The 21,085-nt window shown below is 41.5% G+C and overlaps 1 protein-coding gene and 1 pseudogene across 2 annotated transcripts in view; one reads left to right on the forward strand and one right to left on the reverse strand.

The window, feature by feature from the left end:
- SDK1 (sidekick cell adhesion molecule 1) overlaps window positions 1–21,085 on the forward strand; it is a gene marked incomplete at both ends in the record, with an annotated part of 923,105 nt that overhangs the window by 90,500 nt on the left and 811,520 nt on the right. The gene's annotated exons all lie outside the window — the stretch shown is intronic.
- LOC308439232 (small ribosomal subunit protein uS8-like) lies at window positions 20,692–21,070 on the reverse strand (annotated as a pseudogene). Its single transcript has one exon. The product of its transcript is annotated as a small ribosomal subunit protein uS8-like (transcript).

Raw genomic sequence — 21,085 nt, forward strand, 5'->3', positions numbered from 1 at the left:
AATAAATAGTATTTTTAGCAAATGGTGCCAGGAGGGTTGAATGTCCCTTTACAAAATCATGAATCAGGAGCCCTATCTTATAACATGTAAGAAAATCACCCCCAGCTATTATCACAGAGCTAGGACTAGGAAAAAGTCTAGAGCCAGTCAAATGTTGTCTCAGATATGATATAAAAAATATAAGTGGCAACAGGAATACTTGATAAAATGAAGCTAAAATCAACAACCTTGGAACAGTCTCTTCTACACTATTTTGTTGAGAGAATGACAGCTATTCTGAGGGCAGAAAGATCCAGTCCAGAGGTAGGCCCTGAGTTCCTGAGACTTTCACTGAGCCTGGAGCTAAAGAACCTGTAAATTGCTTTACCTCAGGATTTTCTCCCAAGAAAGGCAGTATCTTCACTGTGGCAGCTGGAGCCTTTGTCACTTGCCCTCAGTGCATTGTGAGTGATACACACTGACATATGGAGCTAGCTCAGAAGACAGTGCACAGTTCAGAATTACATGTACTATAGGCTACTCAGCAGAGATGTAATCATGCGAAATTTACTGTGCTCCATAATTTAATGTTTAAAAACTATTTTTGTCATGTTCCTAACTTAAAATAGATTTTAATAACAAAACAGAGGGAAAATAAGATATAGGCTTTTGATGTCAAAACTTAAATTTTAGAGACTAGAGTCTAGTGATTGATTTATGAGAGCATGACCAAATAGGAATTATTCTATTCTCTCAGTGTTAAGAATGATTGCTTGGCATTAAAGAATTTCATAAAATTTAAATTATGAACAAGCCAGTGGAGGAAAGCCCATAGGTCTCAATAGATGGTAGAGAGTTACTTCATCAAATTTAATATCTTTTCTTAAAACAAAACTTCTTAGTAATAAGAATAGAATGATTGAAGAATATTTTCCATCTTAATATAGTCAGTGATATGGCTTAAATTGATAAAAGCTTTTTAAAAACAATGAAACTCTAGAAACATTTAAAATAGAAACATTTAAAATTCCCAAGTAAGATGTCATTTCAAGTTTTTTTTTTTTTGTTTTGGTGGGGAGTATGATATATTGTTATTTGATGGAAAATAACTGATAAATGTAACTGGTGAAGAAGCAAAATTAGTGTATGAGATATGATTGGAAAAACTAAAGCAGAAAGACTATATAAGCAATAAAGTGTTTGGTTATGAACTACATGCACAAACCCCTGTAGATTGTACACATACTAAAACAACCACGTCATTGTGTAAAGAAAATAAAAGTGTTGCAGTAACCGAAAAAAATATAATTGAAAACACCCAAATAAATATAAATTTTATAAGAAACATCCATGTGAAGAAATGGGGTGTTTTGCTGTAGATGAATCGTATATATTACCCTCCCCACCAGTGGCACAGAGACCACCATGGTATGTGGAAAAGAATGTAAGAGCTGGTGGATAAGGAAGAACTGTGAAATGCTGACTTCAGGACACGGCGTGGCTGTTAAACACACTAACTCCTAGCAACTGTGGTTATGTGTATAATACCACAGTTTCAAGCCAGCCAACATTCTGGTATGATGGTGGAAATGCTGTTGATAATGAATGGTTATTGAAGGAGAGACATGACTCCGAGTAGGATGGCCCCACCCTCAAATGCATGTGAGCAGCATGAACTGGACTTGGGGTGGGTTGTTAATCAATAAAAAAACCACCAACTACTGGAGCACAGGAACTTGGGAAAGAAATGTGGTGGAACCTTCCAAGTAGAATTGGAGGGAGGACATATAAATGGACTAGTACAAATACATTGTATAAATATTTGCAATTTCAAAGAGATATAGAACAGTCTACAAGTAAGAACGTTAAAGTGTCATAAAGGAACTTGAGAGTATGAACTAATGAAGTAGTATATGAGGTCTGACTGGAAAACTAGAAGTAGACAAGGTGGAGAAGAAATTAAGGCATTTGTTACATATTTTGTCATTCTTACGAAGACCAAAACAACCATGTTTAATCAATAGCGGAAACGTGCCTTTGTTATCACAAGCCCCAAATAGAAACAGGTTTTATTTTATTTGTTTTATTTCATTTTGTATTTTTATTATCATTTTTTGGATATTCTCTGTATTTATATTTCAAATGTTAGCCCCTTTTCTACCACTCCCATCCCCCCACCCCTTTCACTTGCTTCCATGAAGATGCTCCTGCTCCCAACCACCCACTCCTACCTCAGCTCCTTGGTATTTCCTTACATTGGGAAAACGAGCCTTCACTGGACCAAAGGCCTCTTCTCCCATTGATGACAGACAATGCTATCCTCTGCTACACATACACCTGGAGCCATGGGTCTCTCCATGGGTTTTTAGTCCCTGGGAGCTCTGAAGGGTTTGGTTGGTTGATAATGTTGTTCTTCCCATGGGGTTCTTTAAAGTCCAGTCACTATCCCCCTCCTGGTCCTCACTCTGACAGTTCCTCATCCCATTTCTCCCTGCCCCCCGTCTCCAAGATGATGTCCCCATCCCCACCCTACTACACTGTTCCAGGACTCCCCACTTCCTGGGGTCTCAACTCTCGCCAGGTTAGGTGCATCTTCTCTCATTGAGGCCAGACCGGGGGGTACCTCTGCTGTATATATGTCTGGGCCTTGTACCAACTAGTGTAGTCTGCCTGATTGGTATTTCAGAATCTAAGAGATTTTGGGGGGTTCAGGTTAGTTGAGACTGCTGGTCTTTCTGTGGGGTTGCCCTCCTCCTCAGCTTCTTACAGCCTTTCTCTAATTCAAATACAGGGGTTTCAGTCCAATGGTTAAGTGTATCTGCTCTGTCTCAGTCAGCTGTTTGTTGGGCTTCTCGGAGGGCAGTCATGTTAGGCTCCTGTCTGCAAGCACACCATATCATCAGTAATAGTGTCAGGCCTTGGAGCCACCCCTTGGACGGTACCAATTTGGGCCTGTCACAGGATCTCCTTTCCCCCAGTCTCTTCATTTTTGTCCCTGCAGTTCTTCAGGATCTACTCTGGGTCAGAGATTTTAGTTAGGATGGCAACCCCATCCCTGCACTTGATGCCCTGTTTTTCTACTGGAGGTGGAACAGGTTTTATAAGAAGCACATATGGTTTATTAGTGCAGGCCTACATGTGCCATGGCTCAACTCTAACTCATGTGGATCTTAGGTTAATTTCTTGACAGAGCCCTTTTCTGACTGTTCAAAATCAACTTACTCCTTTTGTTGTAATGCCATTTGAAACTTTGTGCTTTTATTTCACAGTGCTTGCATGGAATTATGTGTTTTTAAAAATGTACGTTATTATTGTGTGAGTATGAACCTATGCATACCAAGGCCCATTATGTGTGGAGGTCAGAACGACTGTGGAGTCAATTTTCTCTTACCTTTGTGTGGGTCTGGAGATGGAACACAGGTGTCTAGCCTCGGACTGCAAGTACACTTATGTGCCCAGAGATCTCACTGGCCTGCCACTATTTGTTTTGTCTTTAGTAGCTGTCACCTGTGTGTGTGTGTGTGTGTGTGTGTGTGTGTGTGTGTGTGTTTAGGCCAGAGGTCAACTTGGGGTTTCATCCTCAGAAATGCTGGCTGTTGACTTACTTTGAAATGGTCTCTTGCTTTCCTGGAACTTTCCAGATAGGCTTTCTGGGCAGCAAGCCCCAGGATTCTCATACTTCTGTCTCCCCAGCTCTGGGATCGCAAACTTATGGCACCATGGTCAAAGATTGGTATATGGGGGCTGAGGGTTGAACTCCGGTCTTGTGCTTACAAGATAAGCACTTTAGTAAGTTCTTTTCCCAGCCCAGGAGTGTATCTCAGTTCACCATTGTATGTGTAACTGTGATTGTGTATGACATAAAGTAGACATTCAACAAACCATTTTTTTAGTGAACCTTTAAATTATACATAATTAAGCATTTTGCATAGTGTAATGTAGCATGCTGCACTAGTGTTTTTCTTACACAGCACAATTACAGTCAGAATTCAGTAGTCAATAACAGGTTACAGTTAATTGGAAGTTCATTTGCATGAGTACTTAAAATTTTCTTAAAAAATGAAAATCAACAGTAATGAACAAAGACTTGCTTTTATACCCCACAAACTACTGTTGAATGTGTAATTATAAAATGTTTAATATTGGCTCAGGAAAATACAGCAAATGAAGAAATGAAATTATCTATTACTCCAAATAGATATATTTGGGAAGGTAGTATATATTAAATATATTTAATTTAATATTAGAGGAAATGTGGTGTGGTACCCAGCCTCTGGGATGGCCAACACTGACCCTTGTCTCCTGTGTTCTGATCTTCACATATACACTTCTTACACCGACTCTGATAACTAGTAAGGTGCCATGAAAATGATGGTGTGTGACTTCCATGACTAGCTTATAAAACACACTGCAAATTTTGTCTATGTTCTCTTGGATTATTTGGTCTGGAAGAAGCCAGCTCCCATCTTGAGAACATTCATTCACCCTTGAGGGAAGTCCCCGTGTTAGGAAATAAAATTGATCAACAGTAACTGTCTACTCTACTGGCTGTGTGAATACACAGTGTTAGAAGTGCATCTTCTTGTCCCAGCGAAGCCTTCAGATAATTTTGGTCAGCAGGACATCAGCCAGACATAACCTGGCATGAGATACAGCCAGACTAGAACTACCAAACTAAGCTATACTTGAATTCCCAACCCATATAGATGCAGTGGAGAGTGTTTACTGTCCTTTAACACTGATAAACTTTCGAATAGCTTCTTTCATATCATTAAGTACTTGGTCAAATTGATTGACTAATATAGACTTGGAGTTTGAGCATAAAACATTGGTTACATTTTTTCTTCTTTATATAAAAAATGGAATGGAATGGCTCAGTGGATAAGTGTGCTAGCCATCAAGCCAATGACTTGAGTTTGATCCTTGGACCCACATGATTTGAAGCAAAGAATCAACACCTTCAAGTTGTCTTCTCACATCTACATGTGTTCTCCCTTTCTCCCCTCCCCCTCTCTCATAAACATAATAAATATATAAATAAATGTAATAAAAGTTTTAAAAATCCCAAATAGATGAAAAATTTGAATGTAAACCTAGAAGAATTTATTGCAACTAAATAATAATAAGGATTTTTATAATTCAAAAACATTTATTCTTTGATAATATCATATATGTATTATATAAATATATAATTATCTTGATTATTTTCTCCCCAATCCCCCCCACACACCATTTCTGCTGATCTGCCCCAAAATATTCTCCTCTACTTCTTTAAAAACTATTGAATCCAGTTAGTAGTTTCCACAAGTACATGAGTGTAAGGCTATCCATTGGATCATTGCCAACCTACTAGTTGCCATTTCCCTGAAGAAATGATTTTCCCCTCTCCTGAAAACCATCAGCTAAAGGTGGGTCCTCATGAGGTCCAATCCTCACCCATACTGCAATGTGGACTGGCTTAACTTTATGTAGGTATTGTACAGGTAACCACAAGTGACATGAATTCGTGGATGCAACATCTGTGTCACATCTAGAGGACATTTCACTGCACTTTTCCTCATCCTCTGATCTTGATTCTCTTCATCTCTTTCTATTTCTGCCAAGTTCCCTGAGCCTTAGGACGTTGATCCATATATACCATTTAGGGTCATGCACTTAATAGCACTTACTCTCAGTACTGTGATCAGTTTCAAGTCTCTGCACTGATTGCTGCACATTGTAAATAGAAGCTTCTCTAACCAAGATTGAAAATAGTACTAATCTATGGGTGTAAACACAAATACTTAAAAAATAGTTACAACCAGTCCATTTAGTAGAACAACAAACAGCGATAGCTTTCAAACTTGAGCCTATGATTTCCCTCATCATAAGTTTTGACCATGTTTACAGTGCTGTGCATGGATTACCTTCTAAGGAGTAGGCCTCAGGACCAATCAGAGAGCACTTGGTTACCTTTACAACAGCCATGCCACTATTGCACTATGAAGCACATCTTGCTTTGCTGGTCAGTATTGTGGCATGTAGGGTTCACTGCTGGGTAAGCTGGTTGATGACTTTTCTCTTCTAGCAGCTGGCACAGAACTTCTAGCAGCAGGAAACTAGTAACAAAACTAGGAAGAAAGTGTCCAGGCCAATTTAACCATGATTTTTCTATGTTCTGTAACAAAAAGGTATTGTCTCTAGCAGTAAGGTTCCACTATCTCAGTTATAGTGGGCAACCAAGAGCAATTGTAATAGTTTGTGTTGTTTTAGGGGCCCCTGGGCTTCCCTCACCAATAACTCATAGGGAGGTATTCCACAACTGGTCCTGAGATTTTCATTTTATATACATGGCTTTTTGGGAAAGTTTTGTTCACTCATGTAAGGTACCTTCATTCAAATTCCCCTTTTAATTATATTTTAAAATTAGCTTGCAAAGTAGTGGACATACTCCTTAGTTTTGGTTACTCAGTCTTCCACCACATCTTAGTCTCTTTACCACCAGTGCTTCTGAAACATTTAACCCCCAGGGTTTCTTTCCTCTACTTTCATATCATATACATTAGCTGTTATCCTTTTGAGGTTTCTTCTTTTCCCCCTTCTCATTGATCCTTTCTATCTTAACTAGACTTTTCAAAAAGCTAGTGTATGTATAGGGGTATATGTGTGTATTCATGGTCATGTACAGTGTGTATATCAGAGGTTGACATTAGGTATTTTCTTCTATCTTTACCTTATTTTTTGAGGGGATTTCCTACTGAAACTGGATTTCATCAATCTGACTAGGTGCTTGAACAAGTGAACTCCAATGATTCTCCTGTCTCTACCTTTTCAGCATTAGAATTACTGGCATGTATTATAACACCCAATATATTTATGGTTGCTGATTATATCAATTCAGTGCTTGAACAGAAAGTACATTACTCATTGGGCCATTGCCTCAGTTTGTTTTTTAGACTTTGGAAGTAGAGAGATTGCCTTCTTATTTAAGACTAAAATAGGGGAACTAAGGTAATGTGAAATTTAAGAAGTGTGTGGGTACTTACTAGCTTAGTGTCTTAGGGTTTCATTGCTCTGATGAGACATCATGACCATGACCATGCCAACTCTTATAAAGGATAACATTTAATTTGGGCTTGCCCACGGTTTCAGAGCATTAGTTCATTGTCATTGTGGAGGGAAACGTGGTGGCATGTAGGCAGGCACGGTGCTCAAGAAGGAGCTGAGACGTCTACATCTTGATCTAAGGAGAGTAGAAGGAGACTGTTCCATACTGGGTGTAGCTTGAGCACTAGAGACCTCAAAGCCTGTCCCCATAGTGACATACTTTCTCTAACAAGGCCACACATACTCCAACATGGTCACACCTCCTAATAGTGCCACTTCCTACTGGCCAAGCATTCAAGCAGAGGAATCTGTGGGGTCCATACCTACTCAAACTACCAGACCTAGCTTATTTAAACTCTTATTTTTCACCAATGTATTATTCTTGTCTGCACTGTTTATTGGTTCCAAAGTTCTCTTAAATACTGTGAGAATGTGAAGATGTCTAGGCCACAATGAGTATTTCTTATCCCAAAGGTCCTTTGTATTTTTGTCTTGCCTATTTTCTGTCTTCTAGGCATTCACAAGATATGTGATTTCTTCAAAATCTATAGTCTTCTTTATGTGATTAACCTGTACTGCATAAAGACAAAAGACTTTAGGGTTGTAGCTCATTTGGCAGTGTTCTTGTTTAGTGTGCTTTAAGCTCTGACTTCTGTTAACAGCTCTACATAAACTAGGCATGGTAATCCATATATGTAATCCCTGCATCAGAAGCCTAAAGCAGGAGGATCAGCAGTTTAAGATCATGCATGACTTGAGGCCAGCTTAGGCTACCTGAGGCCCTATCTCAAAATAAGGCATTATTATTTAACTATATTAGTTAAGAGTCTTTGTGATTAATAACAATAAAGAAAATACATTTATCTGTTATATTTACAGAGGCTAAAGTGTCTCCTCCATTTACAAGGTTAGAAATATGTAGAAATCTAGATCCTTGTGTCTTCTAGACTGATTCTCTGACTGAGCTGCTCCACCTGTAAACTCTCATGCAGAAGTCAGGACAACACAGTGGGAAGGCACATATTACCATGAGATCCAGCATCCTTTGACCTGCATGTGCTTTCTCTCATCCCTTTCTCTGTTCCCTTCTCTCTTGTCTCTATTGTCCTCAGGAAATTTCTCTCAGATCCTCCACATGCTTCCTACTGTCCTGTATGTCCCCAGCAGTGTTTGTTTGTTTGTTTCTTGAAAAATTTTATTTCTTCTCTACCCAGTAATTTTCTTAACTTCCATGCTGTTGATTCTTTATGGTGTACTCTTTCAGCCCTGCTTTGAGAAATCATAACTTGGCAATTGCTTTGCCCCCGTTTCCCTAGCATTCTTCTCTAGAAGGGGTATTAAAATTCTTGTCATCTCTCTGAGGCTACTAACTTGTTTTTGTTTTAAAGAAAGCCTTTTTTTTAAAGATATAGAATCCTGTTTCTTCCAGGGCTGCTTGTGTGTGTTCATCTTGTTCTGTGTCTCTTATTTTTATTTCGGATCTTCTCCAAGACCTGGTGATCCTGGGTTGACTCCCCTTTTATGAATGGAGTGGGTTGACTTCCCTTTTATGAATGGAGGCTTGGCTTCACTAATACTGGTACTGTCACATGTTTCTGATTCAACCATGTGCATTTCCCCAAAGTGGGAGGGCTTAGGGCTGACCCTGTGTAGAGTTTGAGGCAAATATTCCTGTAGGGTGCAGAGTAGATGGAGAGTCATCTGGCTAGCTGGATCTCCTCCAAATTGCTAAGACCTGGCTCTGGTGTAGGGGCACTAGTCTCTTTCAGAGCTGCTCTCTGTCCCTACTGCTCTTAGCACTTGTGACTTGCCTCTCTCTGCCCTCTGAACCCTCTGATTCATCACTCTGGAAAACCAACCACTTCACACTCTCCCTGTCTTGTTGAAGACATGGGCTTGCTTATCACTAGCCCAGCTGTCCTAACTGGGATTTCCAACCCATGTGCTGCTGACCTGCTCATGCCTCTGTAGTTTTTCGGGTCTATGCTTCTCTCCTGTGCCTAGGGAACAGCTCTGGGCCAGTGTTAGGGGCCTCTCTGTGTGTGCTGCTCAGCTCAAAGTTCCTCCGTAGGCTTTGGCCTTTGTGTGTTCTATGCCCTGTAGGCTGGATAGAAAACATATGGCCTCCTTCTGGCACTTTTATCCAATCTGGAATGATTTCGTGGGGAAACAAATGTCTGCCATGAGTTGATATGAAACTGGGTAGGAGGGAGTCACTAAAGTACTTGGTTGCCCAACTCTTTCTGTAGTGGCTCTGTTCCCTTTGTGAGCTTCTCTGGGACTGTTCACTGTTGCTGTACTCCCCTGCCCACTGCATTCACTGTTTCCTTGTGTTGAGAGTGTGCAGTGTGCATGAGGAAGCACTGAAGTTGGTTGGTTTCTAGTGTGGGCCTTCAGCTCCCAAGAGCATTCATTACCCATGTCTTCTGTTTGTTTAGATAGGTCTTTCCTTTATGCCATTTTTTCACCTTGAAAGTGTGGTGCTGGGTGTGTTTCTGTTCCTATTTCAACAATCTATCACCAAGTGCATTTTCTCAGCTGTGTACGGTTTTCTTGTCACCTGGTGGCAATTGCAGGAGCTCAACTTCAAGTGACTGGGTGGGGCAGAGCCTTCACTTAACTGTCTTACTGGCAGAGGGGTCTGCTGCCTGCCCCCTTCAGAACTTGCTGTCAGTAAGCTCCTCTGGGCCTGACTTCCCACCCTTCCCCCTGTGGCTGTCTGAGCCAGCCCGAAGTAGGGATGAGGCCTCCAGCCTCTGGCTAATTACTTGGCCAGTCTTCTTGCAGCTCCGTCTAGGCTGTGCTGCACTGATAATGGGATTATTCTTAGCTGCTGCTGGGGAGACTTTGCAGCTGACACAGGCTCCGTCTAGTTCTTCAGATTTACCATCATGATTCCTTTCAGTCTCAGAGTTTTCCAGAAATCCACTCAGATATCCCATAAGTGCTTATTGTGAATGGCAGTGTGCTGGGTATTAGGAAACACAGGTCAAAAAAGAAAAGAGCGACTACCTGTGGAGGGGAGGAGACAAGCTTTAAAACAGTTACCTCAAATGCTCCAACTACACGCTCAGTGAGGCCCAGAAAAGTACCCTAGGGTTATCATAGAAATCGGCCTGGAGCAAGTGAAAACTGACCGGATTAGAATGGAAGAGAGAGTGATCTAATGGTGAAGACTAGGGAGAGAATGCACAGGACACATGCTGCACTGGTCCTCATAGGTTTACTCTTGCTGTGGATTTGTTGTCATTTTGAGTGTCTTCAATGTAAAGGAACTTGAGGAGAAAAAGCTAGGAGCCATCCTGGACCAGGAAGCCTTAACAAATTGTGACTTGAAAAACAATGTATATCATAGGAAATACATGGAAAAAACCTGAGGCCTGACTTATCATGGGACTGGGGATGTGATTCAGTTGTCAATGTGTTTGTTTGCCTAGAGCAGAGGTTCTCAACTTTTCTAATGCCAACCATTTAATTCAGCTCCTCATGGTGTGGTGACTGAAATTTTGCTACTATTGTGAATCATAATGTAAATATTTGTATTTTCTGATGGTCTTAAGTGACCTCTGTGAAAAGGTCATTTGACATCCCCCCCCAATCGAATCATCATGGCCCACATGTTGAGAACTGCTGGCTAGCATGTGTGAATTGTACGGTTTTGTCAGTGGCACATCCATAATCCCAGCACTAAGGACACAGACAGCAGGATTAGAAAGAAGGTCACGGCTGCTGGCAGGAAGTGAGTGAAAAGGAGCATCCATGGATGCGGTCATCTGGAAGAGTTTGAGATGAGGGTGGTGAAGGGCAGGGAGTGATGCGTAGGCACAAAGCCTTGATTCAGTCAGTTCAGTGGTACTGACTTCTACTCTTAGGTAGAAATTAATTTTAAAAGCTTAGCTGACAGATTTGAATGCTGCCCTACAGCTATGACTTTTTCAAAGACACGCAGGTAAACCAACACCTTTCTTATCTCTAACACGAGGAGTTATTATGAGCAGTGGGATGGCTACGTGGGTCAAACACGGAAGCCTCTCCCCTGTGCTCTGCGTGCAGAACGCACAGAGCCCACAGGAAGGCAGACTCGGATCAGGTGAACTACATGTCAAGTCACCACACTAGTTAGAGCTCACTCTGGGATTCACCCTGTATCTCTGACTCCAGAATGGAGGGGTTTGATTCAGCCATAGGAAACTGGGGGTTTTATAGGTGAAAAAATAACAAAAGATTGACAGTTTTATTTGGTCCACCTTAAAATATCTGCTCTGATAAGTCACTAACAATGTCAGTGTTCCATCTGCTAACTGCCAGGTCCAGTCCCAGGCTTGTCATTCCGGTGCTCTCCTGAAACATTTGGAGAAGCCCGCAGCCTTAATTACTCGGAGCCTGAAAACTGTCTCGCTCAGCCGAATGCTTGAGTAACATAGCTTACCTTTCTTTAAAAGGATGTGCTCTGGTTATGATGTTACTTTTTCCTGACTATGCTGACACAATTATATTTTGGGAAAACTGCTAGATATCTTGGTAAAGCATAGAGAGGAATACACATATTGCAAATCTCATTTCTCACAATAAGATTTAAAAACAATTCTGCATAGCATGTGATCCATTGAGAATGCTCTCCCAAGGGAGTGCTGTGGGCTGCTTCAGCTCAGCAGTTTTCCTTACTGTGTGTGCTGACCTCTGATCAGCCTCGTTCTCTCAGCCATGCAGCATGTACATGGGTAAGGGAAGATCGGCCTCCCAACCCTGCTTTACTCCTAAGTGCAGGAACCTGCAGACATCAGCCAGCATTAATTAGGAGTAAATCACTTTGAGTGTGCAAGCATAAGCAAGCCATGAGATATAAGAATGAAATAGTGAAACCTATTATTTTGTATACTAACTGAAAATAATAAAGAAAAATGAAGTCACACCATGTAACTTTGCCAACAAAATACTGTTGTTTTATTACATTCTTAAAAATGATAAACTTTGAGAAAGTTTTTTTTTTTTTTTTAATGGCAAGTATGTTTTTAATGAAGGTAAAGTCTGGGCTGGGAAGAGAGAGATGGCTCAGCCATTAAAAGCTAGGCTCATAACCAAAATGAAGATAAGGTCTTCAGTGTGGCATTTGGAAATTTGCAGGTTTTTTTTTTTTTTTTTTTTTTTGAGGGGTGTTGTGGGGGTCAGAACTCAGGCCTCTTTGGCGTCAGTATGATCAGTTAACATTGTGGGTATATTTGACATCCTTAGTATCTAGTTTAAAAAAAAGGATGAGACTAATTGTAATGTTTCTCCTGGTGAGGACCTGATCTTAAATACTGTGGTCTTGTTGTTTTTGTGTAACTTTTAGTTCAGGTACAATAATTCTTTTTAAAGGCATGGGCAATTAATTATGTGACCGCAAAATATAATTTCACCTAAGTTAATTGCACAAATTACTGTAGCCCTAAAAGGTTAATGGCTGTCAAACATCTTTGATGCATAGAGCCTATTAAAAGCCACTGTCATCTGAAAATGTAAATGAGTAGACCCGTCCTTCCTGGGCAAATGAGTTTTATTCAGAGGACAACAGTAAACAGTGCCTTGCTTCGTATTAGAGGAAGATGTTCAGGATCTTCTGAAGAGAAGTCAAACAGTTCAGTCTGCAGGGTCATAACAGAGTATTACATTTCAAAATAAAAGCAATCAAAACCTCTTAGATTTCAAAAGGTAAATAGAAATTTTAGGTTACTAATTATTCACACTTAGTAGGGCTGCTGAGTCACTGAGGTTTGTGGAGAAATTAATACTTTTATAGGTGCTTTGCTATTTAGGCCTTAAAGAATGAGGTACAGCCAATAAACAGGGAACTTTTTTTTTTTTAATTGATATCATTCCAAGAGCTGAGGAGAGTCCCGGGGGTTTCTGAAATGGAAATTCTTTTACAGCTGTCCAGAGAATAAAGTTTTTAATATTAATTTTGAGTCTGTTAACTGCTACAGCTTCAGTTTATTATATAATTCTTAAAACTAATCTTTGTAATCTTACTATCTTTCTTTGTGCATGATATATAGTCTAAAGTACTTTGTGTGTGTGTGTGTGTGTGTGTGTGTGTGTGTGTGCAGAATGCATCTATAGGTAAAAGTACACATGTGTGTGTGTAGACTTGAGGACTACCTTGAATGTCATTCCCCAAGCATTCCCCAAGACCTGCACCTTTTCTGAGGGAGAATGTCTCATTATCCTGGGGCTCCCCCTTGGCCAGGGTTTCTCATCGGCCCCAGGGTTCCCCCTCCTGTGTGAGCCCCTTTTTAAAACATGGGATTTGGAGACTGAAGTCAGCTCTTTATGCTTGTGCAGCACATGCTTTGCCAGCTGTGCTGTCTTTCCAGCCTTTGGACCCATTTTTATTTTCAGCAACAATGTATCCTGAAAGATTTCAAAACCCCTAATTCCTTTAAAAGATGCTTTGCCAAAAAGGATTTTTTGGTTCAAGAAAGCTTAGAAAGGCTGCTTGCCAAATCCTTTTCTTAGAAAAGTCATGATATATATTTATATATTAAAAGATTTGTGAAATTCTGGTACAAATAATTTTACCACTACCCGAAAACCGTTTTATTAGTTTATCTGGGACAGAAATGCCCACTCTTGTTTTGTATAACAGTTTTGAACATCGTAAGACTCCAGTGACTTCGTGTTCTGTGCAAATGCTTTTGGACATCCCTCTGTATTAGTGGATCTTGTTCTCCAACATTCCGATGTAGCAGCTATTTTTGTTTGCCTCAGATGTTTCTGCATATGCATATAAACACAGCTGTGTACATAAGTGTGCACATTGTGAGCTTATGAAACACAGGCAGCCTTACACACATGGGTGTTTGCTTTTTACGTTTTACTTTGATACTTACAATATGTAGCAGACAGTGGAATCAGAAAATATGATTAAATCAGCGAATGAGAAAAACAATACCATCATACATGCTTTCCTATAGCTACCTTCAGGATGCAAGCCACCTGCTATCCTTGAGATTGGCCCACAGTCCTGGCATCTTCACCATGTTGGGGTCTTTACTGCAAGTGGGCTGTACCTTCGTCAAGAGCTGGGCCTGCTCTCTCAAATAGTGTCAAGCCTCTGCTATTCTCCACTACCCCTTCATGTCTTCAAAACCAGTACCCATGGGACACTCAAACACATTGTCATGTTGGGCTGCTATAGCTTCTGTGTGCTGACCCCGAGGAAAGACTCTCGTTGACTGCATTTTGATGATACTGATCTCTTCTTAACTACAGCTGTGTTCTCATTCCCAGCAAACCATTGTCAGTTGTCCCAGTAAAGCAAGGGAGCAAAGTAGCCAAGGTTGACTGTACTGGTGCTAACTCGTCAACGCCAGCTGACCAGCATCATGAAATACAAGCGCATGAGAGTCTTTCCTCAGGGTCAACACATAGATGCTGTGGTCCAGAGTGGGCCAAGAATGTGTCACAGGCTGTCAACCATCAGGGACATCACCAGCTAGAGTGGAGCTGATATGAGCTTATGAGACAACTGACATTTATATAAGATAAGCTGTGTTGTAGATGGTGGAGCCAGAGAAGTGGAGCTGCCCAACACATTGTCCGGGAATGTTTTATACACATGACTGGTGTGTGAGAGGTTCATTGTTGACCTCGCCACCCTGGGGAGGTGACCATAGGTATATGAAAGCAGGCTGAGCAAGCCGAGGAAGAAGCCAGTAATAACATTTCTTCTTGGCTTCTGCTTCAGTTCCTGCCTCCAGATTCCTGCCTTGAGTTCTTGCCTTGTCTTCCTGCATAGGAGTCTGTAACCTAGGAGGTATAAGATGAAATAAACCCGTTTCTTGCCAAGTTGGTTTTGGTCAGCGTTTTATCACAGCAATAGAAATCTAATTAGGACACACTCTAAACATACTTTTATTGTTATTGAATAATAATAAACGGACTGTTTCTGTTGTTCAAACACTTCCAGCCTTTTAAAATGGACTTCTTAAGGGCGGCTTTACGCTCTAGCCTCAGATCCTTTGTAAAGACTGGCCACTCTGTCTAGACTGGTTTTCCATACATAGTGACTTGCTTGCTTCTTTTTGTTCTCACAGCCCACCCACCTTATGTGAAACCGACCGGGTGCTGAGCCCCACCTTGTACCTTCAATCCTTTACAGTGGCTGTCATTAAGGTTCAATAGTAATTTTGAAACTTGACAAATTTTGCAACAAGCTTTTACTTTTTATATCTACTACTTTGGAACTAATGGAGCTACTAGATACATAGGTGACTCAGTAATGATACTTCTAGAATATCAATAATGCACTTTTTATCAGAATACATGTGAATTCTTTTTTCTATATGAAAGGCTTTGCATCCCACATGAGGAAAACTGTATTTTAAGACAATTATGTTTTTGTCAGCTAGAATATGCTTTGGCTTTATTAGCTTTTAGACTTACACAATGATCTGAGAACATTCTAGAGCTAAACAGAGGTGTGCAGAGTTTTTTTGGTTTTGTCTTAGGTTATTCCTAATGTTTAGTTACTTTTCATGTTCAGTGCTGAAATGTGTTCCCTTTCCTCTGGAAGTTAGGTGAGTGTCCCTAAACATTTCCCCTTTGCAGCTGTACCTAGTCTATTTGTGGACTGTTTCCAAGGATGCTTTGTGTTGTTAAGGACATTCCTGTTTAGATCTCTTCCTAGTCCAGTTCCAAATAGAAGGAGTGCTACTGGTTGTCCGAGGAGGCCTTCTGCTAGTCCCAAGTGATAACATCATGTTTTATGGTCCAAGAATTACACAAAATGTCTTAACTGGGACTGGGTGTGGTATGTTAAAACATGTTTGGAGAGAGCACAGCATCATGAATTCAGACATTCTGACTTGGGAGTCCCAGCAGGCCTTCCTCAGTTACTTACATGGGACTAACTGCCCTACAGTGCACTTTAAATCCATGTCTTCTGGGCTGACACATTATTTGGAGAGGTAAGCCCCTCTAGGCTCCTTTTCTAGGCTAAATCCACCCCAAGCCAAGGTCTACCATACTTGATTGCAGGCTGTTCATGTTTTCAGTCTGAGCACCTTGGTTTGGGTGGTGAGAATGGGCAGTATCCACTGATAAAAGTGCCCCTCTACCTTTCCTCATCTCCTCAGCAAATATACACAGCTCCGAGGCAAGTTGCTGCTGTTTCCTGTCCTCCCCGAGCCCATCCTCATGGTGATCATTTCTTTTCTGAAGCTTCGTCTCTGTTTTGGCACCTTGCACAGGACTCTGCAGACTGCTTCCCAATTGGGTTTTAATAGAATCTGGCATCTCCCAACATCACAGAAGAGCCCTGTGTGCCAGTCACCATGGAGTTCTGAAACCTATAGTCAGATCTCCATGTTTTGAAAATCAATGTCTGTTTTTATCTCATTTTCACATTTGCTGAAGTGTGTCATTGCTGGAGAGCTGTGGAGATTGGCGGTACTGATTATCCGTGAGCACGGGTGGAGTCTCTTTCATGCATCTATGCTGAAAATGGTTCAGGTAGTGGCATTAATGTTTGTCACAATTAAAAAGCTGAAAATTATACTGCTTAATGAAATACTTGATAGAGCTTAAGCAGTTTTTAGCATATGCCTGCATTGATCTGGCCATTTTACATAACAGAGTTCATTTTAGTTCTCCAATAACATTATGAAGTTGTAAGTATTGCAGTAAACCTGTTTTACACATGAAGAGCCCATGCTACGCAGAAAGTATATAACATTTTTAGTGTCGCCTGGACACTATATGGGACAGCTGCTGGGATGAATAAACTTGATTGCTGAAAAATTCTAAAAAGGATTGTTTTTAAAGCCTCTCTTCTTTAAATTGTATGTGTGTGCATGTGGTGTAGCTAGACTTACAGGCATTAGTGACCTGCTTCCTGTGGGTGCAGGGAGCTGAATGAACTCAGGTTCTCTGCAAGAGCAGCAAGTGCTTTTGTCTGCTCAAACCACCTTGCCAGCACAGGGAACTGACCTCTTAAATGAAAGCCTTAAGACGAGAAAGTAGATGCCTGAAAGAATTAGGGCAAGAAGAGCATTGGAAGTGGAAGAGTGAGTAGCAGTTCTATCCCAGAACCTGCTGCAACCCCTGCATGCATGCTGCCTTCACTGGGAAGAGGGCTGCAGAGCATCTCTGGAGGACCCTGAGATATGGACGCCATCCTGGATCATCTGGACGCACTGTAAGTGCAGTGCGTGAGTTTTTAAAGGAGAAATCCGCAGCAGACAACTGTGGGAAAGAAGAGCAGTTGGGAAAAGCGATAAGAGGAACTGCTGCAGCCCCACCTTTGAAGACAGCTGAAGCACAAGGCCTGCAGCCAAGGGACACAGGGAGTGCCACTCTGGCAGCATCTGGATACAGCCTCTTGACACTAATGCTTTGGACCTCTGGCCTCCAGTGCAGGAAGAAAATGGATTTCTCTTATGTTAAGGCACACTGTCCTAGTAATCTGGTATAGTGGCAATAGGTTTTGAGCGTGGTCCCTGGACGTGGCAATGCCTCTATAACAGATCTTGAAAATGTGTCAGTAGGTAAAAGCCAGGGTAACTGTGAGGCTGAAGTTGAAGTAAGCAGGTAGCCTTAAGCAGACTGCTGGTAGAATCTGGATCTTCAAGGCTCTGCTGTGGGCTCAGAGGGGAAAGAGTGACTTGTCCCTGGAAAGTGTGGGATCGTGGACTTACTAGGTAGAGACAAAAAGTGTACCTCAGTTTCCTGTACATTGTATGGAAAGAAGAGCTTGTCACCATGCACTTGCTTATTTTCTCAAGAAGATTTCCAAGGAAGGCACAGACACCATATTTGCCCTTCTTGCTGCATTTGGTGAAATAGAGAAGAAATTATAGTATGTCTATAGATTATAGCTTCAGGTTGATGTATTGGAATGTTGCTGTCTCTTTCTACAAGTTTGCATAGATGGCTAGCTAGTGGAGAATTATGTTTTCTCATATAGTCAGATAATGTGGCCCATATGCAAATTGGAGATTCCTCATCAACCTCTTTAATATTTATCACTGACCTTGACAAATATAGCTGTCTCTGTCATCTAAGTCATAGATAAGAATTGTGGGACCCAGTATGGCAGTATACACCTTTCGTAACTACTTAGGAGGCACAGGGAGGCCAGTGTGGTCTACATAGTGTATACTACTTAGGGCTCTAAGTGAGAGCCTATTTCAACAAAATACAACACCACAATAAGAACACTTTAAAAAAGAATTGTGTATTCTCTTCTTCAAACTTTATTTGGAATTATCTTCTCTATGTGGGGTTGAAGAGCACCTCTCCTGTACCCTCAAAGGTTGTGGCTACCCATGGCTCGTGAATACAGCTGTATTTGGATGCTGTGTCTTTGAAGATAGTCTCAAGTTTAGATTAGTCATGTACGATTAGAATAGGCTCTGAGCAATGACTGAAGTCCTTACAGATGAGGCAGGTTATACCACACAGACACATAGAGCATGGCTTGTGAAAATGGAGCCCACTGCAGTGACAGTGCCATAACCACAGAATTCCAGGGGTTGTCGTCATCCACCAGGGAGGTAGGCTCTAGATTTTGGTCTGCTCTCTTCCAGGTCTGTGAGAGAATATCCTTTGCCAAAAGCCACATGGTTTGTGACATTTTTAGAGCAACCACATGGTCCTAATATATCTCTTGACAAGCAAAAATTAAATGAAGCACTCTAATGGTTTAAGAACCCAAATAAAAGGCAGCTCTTCCATAAAGTCTAGGTCTGCTCTGGCCGTGTTTCAGAAATAGAGTTCTACAAGTTTCACTGAAGAATCAGCTCTGTAAGTAATTTCCCAACCTTTTGTACCAGGTCAGGTTTAGAATGGAGTTAAAAAGGCTGGGATATTGAATCAGATGTAATATCACACAGAGAAAGGACAAGGAAGACCTGGAAGGAAGGTTGTATAGAGCAGCCTGTGTCTTCTGCAGTTTGCTGCCTTTGTATAATACTTGCCCTGGGCTGGCAGGGAAATAAAAGGAAGACACTATGCAAGCTAACTCTTCAGGACATCTGCCTGTCGCGCTTGTTCTCTGACCTGTCAGCCACACATGGCCCTTGCTGCATTTTGGTGCTGAGGACAGCACCTGAGCAAACTACTAATGCCAGTTAGTAGAGATGCCTCCTTTAGATAGACTCATCCCTGAGAATTTTGCATTTAATTAAAGCCATAAGTAAAATGATATTTTTTACCATTTTTTATGGAGTAGAATAAAATATTTCATTTTTTTGTTGAACATATTTTTATTGATTATGTTATTCCCTTTTCAGGCTCCCCTCCACAAAGCTCCCTATATCACCCCCCTTTTGCTGATAAGAGGGTACTCACCCACCCACCCATTCTTTCCTCACCCCTTTAGCATCCCCTTTGCTGGGGCAACAAGCCCCCACAGGACCAAGTGCCTCCCCCTCCCATTTATGCCAGGTAAGGCAATCCTCTGCTACATATGTGGCAGGAGTCATGGGCCCACCATGTATATTCTTTGGTAGGTAGTTTGGTCCCTGGGAGTTCTGAGGGTTTAGTTAGTTGATTTTGTTATTCTTCCTATGGAGTTGCAGTTTCCTTCATCTCCTTTAGTCCTTCCCCTAACTCTTCCACTGGGCTCTCTGTGCTCAGTCCAATGGTTGAATGTGAGTGTCTTAGTCAGGTGCTGCAAGCACTTGTTGGCATCACAATACAGTGGGGGTTTGATGTCTGCAGAGGAGATGGATCTCAACCAAAGTGGGTCAGTCTCTGGATGGCCTTTCCTTCAGTCTCTGTTCCAATTTTTGTCCCTGTGCTTCCTTTAGACAGGAACAATTCTGGATTAAAAAAATTTGAGGTGGGGGAGTGGTCCCATCCCTCAACTGGGGGCCATGCCTATATACCGGAGGTGGTTTCTTCAGGTTCTATCTCCCCTCTGTTGGGAATTTCAGCTAATGTCATTCTCATTGTGTCCTGGGAGCTTCTCTCATTCCTCCTGTCAGGGGCTTTCTAGTGGCTCCCCCTGTTCTCTGCCTTCCCCCAATGTTGCAGATGTCTATGTATTTACCTTGTCCCCTGGGCTTCCCATACCTTGAACCTGCCCCCCTTTTTCTCTCCCTCCCCTCTCCCACCCCAAATTTCTCTTCCTCCAGGGATCCCTTGTTTCTGCTTTCTCCATGCTGGGCTTACAGCTGAACCACTATAGCAACTCCACATTTCCTGGGCACTGGGGATCTGAACTCTGACCCTCATGCTTGTGTAGTGAGCACTTTACTAGCTGAGCCATCTCCCCAGTCCCAGTTAAAATATCTTTTATCACATAATCACCAACCAAAATCTATTTGCTACCTGAGGTTAAATTTAACCACAAACATGTGAGGTCTTTACTGAAATGACTGGAGCCTGGAAAGTGCACCCACACAGCACATTTGTGATGGAATGAGCCAATAGTACAGAGATGGCCTTGTCCTAACATTAATTCACAAGGCTAGTGCCAGTCAGTAGCTGAACAGCGAATAATTTTGCCTTGCACCCCTAACTGTTAAGTTTTGTTTCCAATCTGATTCTTGTTTCATTCTGATGAAGGAAACTCGGAACAGACTTTTTTTTTTTTTTTTTTTTTTTTTTAAGCCCACAGAGCCCTTTTATTTATGCTTTACATTAAAAGAAAAAAGAAAAGAATCCCAGGATTTTCCCTCCTGTATGTTTTCGTCTTGCCTCTTTATGGTCTGTGATGCCAGCTGAGGTTGTCAGCACAATAAGACCAAACTGGGGGCAGGTTGTTCTGCCATTTTTCTAGGTCTTTGAGTTGAACATCAAACCTAGGGTTTATAACTCCACACTTATTCAACCTCCTGTGAGGTTCACAATGATCTTCCCAGCTCTGTGATCATCAATGATCTGGAATTCACCAATGTGTCCCTGCTTCATCACACAGTTAGAACCGAACGGTGACTTCAGAACATGGCCTGAGGAGGACCTGGTGTTTGCCTCTCTTCTCAGCATTGATGCTTCTGAGAGCATCTGCCAGAACATTCATTCACACCATGGGGAT

The sequence above is a fragment of the Micromys minutus genome (genome assembly GCF_963924665.1).
Source record: "Micromys minutus genome assembly, chromosome: 29".
Taxonomy (NCBI): domain Eukaryota; kingdom Metazoa; phylum Chordata; class Mammalia; order Rodentia; family Muridae; genus Micromys; species Micromys minutus.